The following is an 8835-nucleotide window of genomic DNA, read 5'->3' on the forward strand; positions in this document are numbered from 1 at the left end:
CAATTTAGATTGCTAAGTCAACACCACTTTTTCATGCACAGCTTTAAAGTTTATCTATTTCAAGCAGCTTTTGGTGCTTAGCTAATTTTTTTGTTGGCGTATAAAGAGCTCTGGATCTTGGACAATGAGCAATACATGCATACCTCTTTTAATTTAAACAGCAAATTTTATAGAATTTCACATCATTTCTCATTGTTAGAAAGACTTGAAACATTAGATTAACAAAATGATGAAAACATTTGTATAATAGGGAACCCCCAATTTGGAGGGAGAAACATGGCAGCTATTTAATTATTATCATTTATATTGGTGTGCCCTCAAACTGCATTGCTCCCCCGAAACTGGATACATTTCAGAGTCAACGCGTAGCGGGGCGGGGGGGGGCATTCAGATTTCTCATTTAGCCCTGCTTCCTCCATGCAGATAAATGTTGGGGTGTAGAGACAGCAGGGCAAGCTGTGATGCCAGGAGCCCTGTTTTCCCTCATGTGGTCTGCGTAATGGTAGGGCAGGAGAGCTGGGACTCCCACAGATTTTTGGATCAGACTGTTTGAATGAATTATAAAGGGTGAAGATTAAAGTCCAAATTAGCGAGGTATTTCTCTGTAGTTATAAACCCCCGCCCCGCCATCCTGTCTTAAATTATGCAGCAACAGTGTCATCAGGGTTACCATACATACCTGCTCTTACTGGTCTATAGATGATGGTGAGCAGGAATAGCACTTAGACCCAGATCCACAAAGATAGGTAGATGAAGCCCAGATCTAAATACTTAAGTCCCAGTTTTAGACACCACTGTGACCTGCCACACTCCCTTTTTTAGCCCAGCTCTTTATCCACCTTGGATAAATATGTAGAGTCACTGAGCCAGAGAAAGCCTGTGAGAAGGACTCTACAGGATTGTTGACTTAGGCATCACAGAGAAGGGAGAAGGAGAAGATGGTGGAGTGGCCTGTCTGTGTCTTCAGTTTATGCAAATGAAAGGGGATGGCTGCTTTGCACCGCTTTGCTTTGAGAGGCAGCCTACGGAAGGGAGCCACGGAGGGCAGACTTGAGAGCCAGGTTCTGCTCATATGGGGCTTCTGGTAGTGCTCTCTGTCTCGTGAAGGCCAAATTGTAGCAACGAGCAGTTAGAGGACAATGTGTTAGAATGGCCTGTGACTGGCCGGGGGTATGCTAGTTAAAACTATGCTTTCGGGGATCATCTCGCTAGTCGGTGACTGGAGAAGGGTGGCTGTGAAAAGCTGGTCTTGCTAGCCACAATGAGGAGTTATAGGTGTTTCTTTCCAAAAATAAAAGTAGCAGAGAGTGCTGTTCTATAACAGCTGCATTTTTCTGCTGTAAAAGAGTGTCTTGCTCTTTCTGAGAAACGTGGGGGAAAGAAACATAGTCTGAGTGGCTAGCTCTGAGCTTGTTTTGCTGGGTGTGAAAAAGAGCTCCTGTATAGTTCTTTAAATCGGTCCTGTTTGTGGGTTATAAGTGAAAAGCTGTGACAAGCTGATCTTGCTAGCCACAACGAGGAGCTGCAGTGTTTCCTTCTGAGCATGAAAATGGCGGAGAGTGCTGTTCTATGGCAGCTGCTTTCTGCTGTAGAAGAGTGTCTTGCTCTTCCTGAGAAGAGCAGGGGAAAGGTGCACAGTCTGAGTGGTTAGTTTTGTGCTTGTTTTGCTTTGGGGGAGAACAAAGCTTGGGTGTGGTTCTTAGGAGCTGTGCTATTTGTGGGTTTGGTGTGCTGAACCCCAGCAGTGAAGCCCCATGTCCGGTTTCAGTTGCTCTCATGATGGGGCTGCTCTTTTCCAAAGACTTTAGAGAAGGGTTTTCTTCGTGTAGGTACTGTGTTTTTGTTATGTCTTTGCTCCCAATCTTTGTAGTCAGTAGATTTACCATAAAACAATTGTCTTTTCTCTGTTGCTTATTCTGCTTTATCTTCAGAGCCATTTTTGTTCCTCCCTTAAGTCTGACAGTTCCTTTCCCAATGGTGTCTGTCAGTTGTCCTGCACGCTGGGATGAATGGATGATGCTTCCCTATTAACACCACCGGACTCACTGATGCTTGGGAAGATTTTGTCTGTTCCCGCCTGGCAGTTTTAGAACAGGAGGACAGTAGCCTGTATGCCCACCATTCCTGCTCTCTGAGGAGCATAGAACACACCATCAACTCTAGGTGACACACTGCCAAGCAGCTTTCTTCCAGACTGTGATGCCGTATGGCATGTGGGTGACCAGTTATAATATTATTGATACCAATTTTACAAAATTGCAATGAATCTATGCCATTTTCAGCATGGGCTTCCCTAGACAACACAGGTCATACAGATGAATAGCAATTTGAAATGTTGGCAGGGTTTCTCTGGACTCTGGTCTGGTTCAAAGGAAAGCCTATGGCTATGTACACTTGCTTTTAAGTCTGAGTTGTTAGTTTTTGGTTTGTCTTGCTGGGTGTGAAAAAGAGCTTGGGTGTGATGATTTTGAGCTGTGCTATCTGTGGGTTTTAAATGAAGTGTTTTGTCTGCTTTTAGTTGCCATGTGTTTGGGTAGTATTTTTCCACAGGGTTTAGACCAGGGCTTTCTTTATGTCTGTAGTGTGTTTCCATTATGTCTCTGTGCTTAAGGGATTTACTTTAAGAACAGCCATATTGGGTCAGATCAAGGGTCCATCTAGCCTCGTATTCTGTCTTTCGATAGTGGCCAATGATCAATGCTTCAGAGGGAATGAACAGCACAGGTAATCATCAAGTGATCCATACCTTGGCTCCTATTCCCAGGTTCTGGAAAACAGGGGCTTGGAACACCATCCCCACCCATCCTGGTTAATAGCCATTGATGGACCTACCCTCCATGAATTTTTCTAGTTCTTTTTTGAGCCCTGTTATAGTCTTGGGGCATGGCTACACTTGCGAGTTAGAGCGCATTAAAGCAGCCCTGGGTGCCCTAACTCACGACACATCCACACTGGCAAGGCACATAAGGCACCCGGATTCTGCGGCTCGAGTGCTCCTGGTAATCCACCCCGGCGAGTGGAATAACGTTTGATGCGCTCCCGCTGGAGCACCGCAGCGCCAGTGTGGACGCTCTGGTCTGTTGAGCTCTGATCAGCCTCCAGAAGTGTCCCACAATGCCTGTTCTAGCCACTCTGGTCATCACTTTGAACTCTACTGCCCTGCCCTCAGATGACCAACCATCAGATCTGCCCTTTAAATTCTCTGGGAATTTTGAAAATCCCCTTCCAGGCATGGAATGCTTCAGAGAATCTTTCCAGGTGACCGTGCCTCCACGCACCAGGCAATCCCCAGTATGGAGCAATGGTGAGATGCTGGGCCTCATCAGTGTCTGGAGGGAGGAAGCTGTCCAGTCCCAGCTGCGCTCCAGCCATAGGAATTACGATACCTTCTGGCAGATATCAAGGGACATGCTGGAAAGGGGCCATGACCGGGACGCACTGCAGTGCCAGATTAAAGTGAAGGAGCTGCGGAATGCCTACCGCAAAGCCCACAAGGCAAAGAGCCGCTCCGGTGCTGCCCCTGCGATCTGCCATTTCTACAAAGAGCTGGACGTGATACTTGGGGGCGACCCCACCTCCACTCCGAAGACCACCATGGACACTTCAGAGCTCAGTTCAACGAGGCACGGGGAGGAGGAGGAAAATGGGAGCAAGGGTGCTAAGGGAGGAAGACACTCCAGAATCCCTAGAAGCATGCAGCCAGGAGCTGTTCTCAAGCCAGGAGGAAGGTAGCCAGTTGTGGCTGCTGGTGCTTGGGGAAGGACAAATACCAGAGGAGGTTCCCGGTAAGCGGCTTTTATTTTGAGAAGGAAGTTATTTGGTGCGGGCTCTTGGGGCGAGGAGGGTTGGGGCTGCATGCATGCCTAGATGCGGAATAGGGCGTTGATGTGCTCTCTCACATCGCAGTAATTGGCCTCAGTGATCCCTTCAAAGGTCTCATCCAGAACTTGGGCAATGCGCTTGCACAGGTTTCTTGGGAGAGCCACTGTGGTCCTTGTCTCAGTCAGGCTAACATGTCCGCGCCATTGTGTTGTGGGGGGTGGGAGGACCATTGCTGCACACAGGCAAGCTGCATATGGGCCAGGGAGGAAGCCGCATTGTAGTAGAAGACCCTCCCTTGCTTCCCAGGTCACCCTCAGCAGCGAGATATCTTCCAGGATGAACTCCTGTAGAAAATGTGGGGAGAGTGTTCAGTGTAGGGGCCCCCTGCAGCTGTTGGCTCTCCCCAAGGCACAGAAGCCCAGAGGATAGCACAGCCGTGAAACAATCAGTCCCCCTTGACCCAGTGCTTACTCACCATTTTGGGGCTCCCATGGGTTTTGTGCACTCGCTTTGGGATGGGCAAATTATGCTATTGTGTAGACTGTGCTTGCCCTTAAGTATGTGGGAATCATTTCTCTGTCTGGTGTGAACAATGCAGCCTCTGTTAAGTGTTGCATTTTGCCTTTAGAGATGCAACCTTGAGATCTCAGCCGTCCATGTTATCACCAGCCGAAAGACTCCAAAGAATTAGGAAGTGGCCATGTAGAAGCAAAGAAGATATGCTGCATGAAATAATGCAGCAGTCCCTTAACGAGAATCTAAAAATGCAGGAGTGGAGGGAGAGTGAAAGGAGGATCTGCCAGCAGAATGAGGAGCACCAGCACAAAAGTGCAGAGCTCCGGCAGCAAAGCATCATGGAGCACCAAGCAGACTCGATCCAGGCGCTCGTACCCATGCAGGTGGAGCACTACTGTGCCCGCCCCCCACTGCAGCCCTTGTCCCAAAACCCTTTCCCTTGTGCCCCCAGGTCACCTCCACCCCACTTTCCCCAACATCCGGGTTCTTATCGCCACCAGCTGCCTCCAACACCTGTAGCTTCACCACCCAGTCCTGAAAACTACAACCCTGACCCTCTGCATTCAACCCCCATCGCCATGCAGTGTCGCCATCCTGAAGTGCAGCACTCATTGCGCAGCACTCCAGACAGGAAGGCTGAGTACGATAACAGGACAGACGCAAATCTGTGATTGTACCGTTCCCCACCCCACCCCCTTGCCCTTTCTGTTTCCCAAGTAGTTGTGTTTCTTTTCAATAAATGAATTTTCTTTTCAATAAATGGATTTTTTGGCTTTGAAAATATTCTTTATTATTGCATAAAGTAAAAGATACCTTAGCCCAGGAAAGAAACAGGCACTGCAAGTCAGCATAGCAAACACAGGCTCCTACTAACATTGGAACCACTGCTCTTCACTCCCGTGCAGGGCACCAAACATTACTGGTGGCTTTCAGCCTCAGATTGCTCCCTCAAGGCATCCCTAATCCTTGCAGCCCCGCACTGGGCCCCTCTAATAGCCCTGCTCCTTGGCTGTTCAAATTCAGCCTCCAGGAGTTGAACCTCTGAGTTCCATGCCTGAGTGAATCTTTCACCCTTCCCTTCACAAATGTTATGGAGGGTACAGCACGCGGCAGTCATTCTGCACCAGCTCAGCCTATTGTTGAACCGGTCCTTGCTGCTGTCAAGGCTCCCTATGTAGGGTTTCATGAGCCATGGCATTAAAGGGTAAGCGGGGTCTCCAAGGATCACAATAGGCATTTTGACTTCCCCTACGGTGATTTTCTGGTCTGGGAAAAAAGCCCTGGTTTGCAGCTTCCTGAATAGGCCAGTGTTCCAAAAGATGCGTGCGTCATGCACCTTTCTGGGCCAGCCTGCGTTAATGTCAATGAAACGCCCACTGTGATCCACAAGCACCTGGAGAACCATAGAGAAATACCCCTTTCGATTAATGTACTCAGAAGCTAGGTGGGCTGGTGCCAGAATTGGAATATGCATTCCCATCTACGGCCTCTCCGCAGTTAGGGAAACCCATTTGTGCAAAGCCAGCCACAATGTCATGCACGCCTCCCAGAGTCATGGTTCTTGTGAGCAAGATGCGATTAACGGCCCTGCAAACTTGCATCAACACGATTCCAAAGGTCACCTTTCCCACTCCAAACTGGTTAGTGACCGATCGGTAGCTGTCTGGAGTTGCCAGCTTCCAGATTGCAATAGCCACCCACTTCTCCACCGGCAAGGCATATCTCAATCTCGTGTCCTTGTGCCGCAGGGTGGGGGGCGAGTTCATCACACAGTTCCATGACAGTGGCTTTTCTCATCCAAAAGTTCTGCAGCCACTGCTCGTCATCCCAGACTTGCATGACAATGTGATCCCGCCACTCAGTGCTTGTTTTCCGAGCCCAGAAGCAGCATGCCATGGTGGTGAGCATGTCCATGAATGCCACAAGCAATTTCGTGTCGTGTGCGTTACTCAAGTCGATATCATCGTTGGAGTCCTCACCGTCAGTTTGGATCTTTAGGAATAACTCAACTGCCAAACATGACGTGCTGATGAGACTCGTCAGCAGACTCCTCAGCAGTTTGGGCTCCATTCCCGCAGACCGAAAGGGAAGACAGAGTGCGCAGTACAAAAAATGTTGAAAGATGGCACCAAATGTGGACGGAAGCACAGGGATTGCTGGGATGTGAGCTGATGCATCACGGGGCATTGGGATAGGACCCAGAGTGCCCCACATACCCCACTCCCTTCCCACAAGCCACAGCACCAGAATGGGAAGAGGTGCTCTGTAGGATAGCTGACCATAATGCACCCCTCCCAATGCCGCTGCAAGTGCTGCAAATGTGGCCACGCCAGTGCGCTTGCAGCTGTCAGTGTGGACAGACGGCAGCGCTTTCCCTACTACGCTCTCCGAAGGCGGGTTTAATTCAAAGCACTCTACATCTGTAAGTGTAGCCATGCCCTTGGCCTTCACAACATCCTCTGGCAGAGTACCACAGGTTGACTGTGCATTGTGTGAAGAAATACTTCCTTTTGTTTCTTTTAAAACTGCTGTCTATTAATTTCATTTGGTGACACCTAGTTCTTGTGTTATGAGGAGTAAATAACACTTCCTTATTTACTTTCTACACGCCAGTCATAATTTTATAGACCTCTATCATATCCCCCCTTAGACGTCTCTTTTCCAAGCTGAAAAGTCCCAGTCTTATTAATCTCGCCTCATATGGCAACCATTCCATATTCCTTATAATTCTTGTTGCCCTTTTCTGAACCTTTTGCAATTCCAATATATCTTTTTTGAGATGGGGCACCCCCATCTGCACGCAGTATTCAAGATGGGGGCATGTCGTGGATTTATATAGAGGCAATATGATATTTTCTGTCTTATTATCTATTCCTTTCTTAATGATTCCCAACATTCTGTTCGCTTTTTTGACTGCCGCTGCACATTGAGTGGATGTTTTCAGAGAACTATCCACAATGACTCCAAGATCTCTTTCTTGAGTGGTAACTGCTAATTTAGACCCCATCATTTTATATGTAAGTAACCCTTCTGCCAGGCCAAGTTGATAGCAGCAAGGGCCAGGTTCAGTACACAGGGGTTCCCTCTCATCAAAGCAAATGCAAAACTGGCTCGAGCCCCCACCCAGTGACCTGGGAAAATCCTACACACCCCCTGGGCGCCTCAAAGAGGTAATACTTCCCCTTTCGCAAGCACAGGGTCTCGGTGTAGCAGAGAATCTTTAATAACATGAAGTAAACGACATCAGCACTAAATTGGGGAAACACCACAACTAGTGTTCGTTAACCAAACCATGAGCAAAGACCCACCCCAGCAAATTGGGCCACATCCTTTCCCTCGGGTTCTTGAGTCCCACAACCCAAACGTCTCTTGAGTCCAGCAATCCAAAAAATCACCCAAAGTCCAAAATGTCCAGCCCCAGAGTTCAAAAGTTCATCTGCAGAGTGTTACTCCCCAGTCTGGCTAAAAATGTGCCTGTGGGGGGAGGGGAAGAGGTAAGGTGCACCTCACATGACCTGAAGCTGACTGCCCCACAGCTCTACAGGGCTCTGCTCTGCTGTCTCATGAACAGCTCTGCTCCACTCGCCATATCACAGACACTCCACCAGCCTATCCATGAACAGCACCACTGCACACTAGATCTTCCGGCTCCCCACTACTTGACACAGTGCTCAGTGATTTCAGCTCATAGTAGTGGGAGCCTTAGTACTGATGTACCATAAGGCCAAAGTGAATTCAGCACAGCACCTGTAGCAAGACTCTTAATAGACCCAAAATTAGCTCTGACATTCCACAGTGGAGAGAGACAGAGGTGCAATTGGTGTTTCAGGCCCTCACAAAAGAGCCCACCCCACCAGGTACTGATGCCTGTCTCAAGCCTCTCTCAATTCACAGAGTTTTGGAACCCATGTCCCTTGCCTAGCGAGTGCTACTTAGTTGATGGTGAGTACCTCCATCATAACAAAAGGCCAAGTACAGTTCCACTGTCCTTGATTCCCATAATCAGGGTAATAACAATTTATTCTTCCTACCCCAATAACAGAGACACTGGGGATCCCACAGCAGCCAAAGTGACCATTTGGGCAGCTATGGCCTCATTCTAGGCAGGATGAGTGTGCCTATGCAAATGAGATCGGCCCCTGAAGTTCTTTTCCACAACTTGCCACACCTCACCACCAGATGTCAGGGTGGAGCTCATCCCGACTCTGCTTACATGTATAGTGGGATTATAGTGTTCATAACTATTTCTGTTCCTCCACTAAGTCTGACAGTTACTGTCCCCATGGCACTTGTTGATTGTCCTCCACGCGGAGAAGAATGGATGATGCTTCTCTAAAGCACCACTGGAGCCACTGCTGCCTGGGAAGATTTTGTCTGTTCCCACCTGGCATTGTGGAGATCAGGAGAACCGTGGCCAGTAGTCCCACGATTCATGTAGCCTTTCTCCCTGCCCCCAGGCCTCCCCCGCCCCCCCCCCCCCCCCCGGGTTCACTGGCC

The 8835-nt window shown here is 48.8% G+C and overlaps 1 non-coding gene and 1 pseudogene across 1 annotated transcript; both read left to right on the plus strand.

The window, feature by feature from the left end:
- Positions 1 to 1181: 1181 nt before the first annotated feature.
- On the plus strand, positions 1182 to 1399 carry LOC125633088 (small nucleolar RNA U3). Its single transcript, XR_007355478.1, has one exon. It is a non-coding gene; the product is annotated as a small nucleolar RNA U3 (small nucleolar RNA).
- Positions 1400 to 1450: 51 nt separating this feature from the next.
- On the plus strand, positions 1451 to 1648 carry LOC125633087 (small nucleolar RNA U3; annotated as a pseudogene).
- The last annotated feature ends 7187 nt before the right edge of the window (positions 1649 to 8835 follow it).

This window comes from Caretta caretta, chromosome 2, assembly GCF_965140235.1.
Source record: "Caretta caretta isolate rCarCar2 chromosome 2, rCarCar1.hap1, whole genome shotgun sequence".
In the NCBI taxonomy this organism is placed as follows: domain Eukaryota; kingdom Metazoa; phylum Chordata; order Testudines; family Cheloniidae; genus Caretta; species Caretta caretta.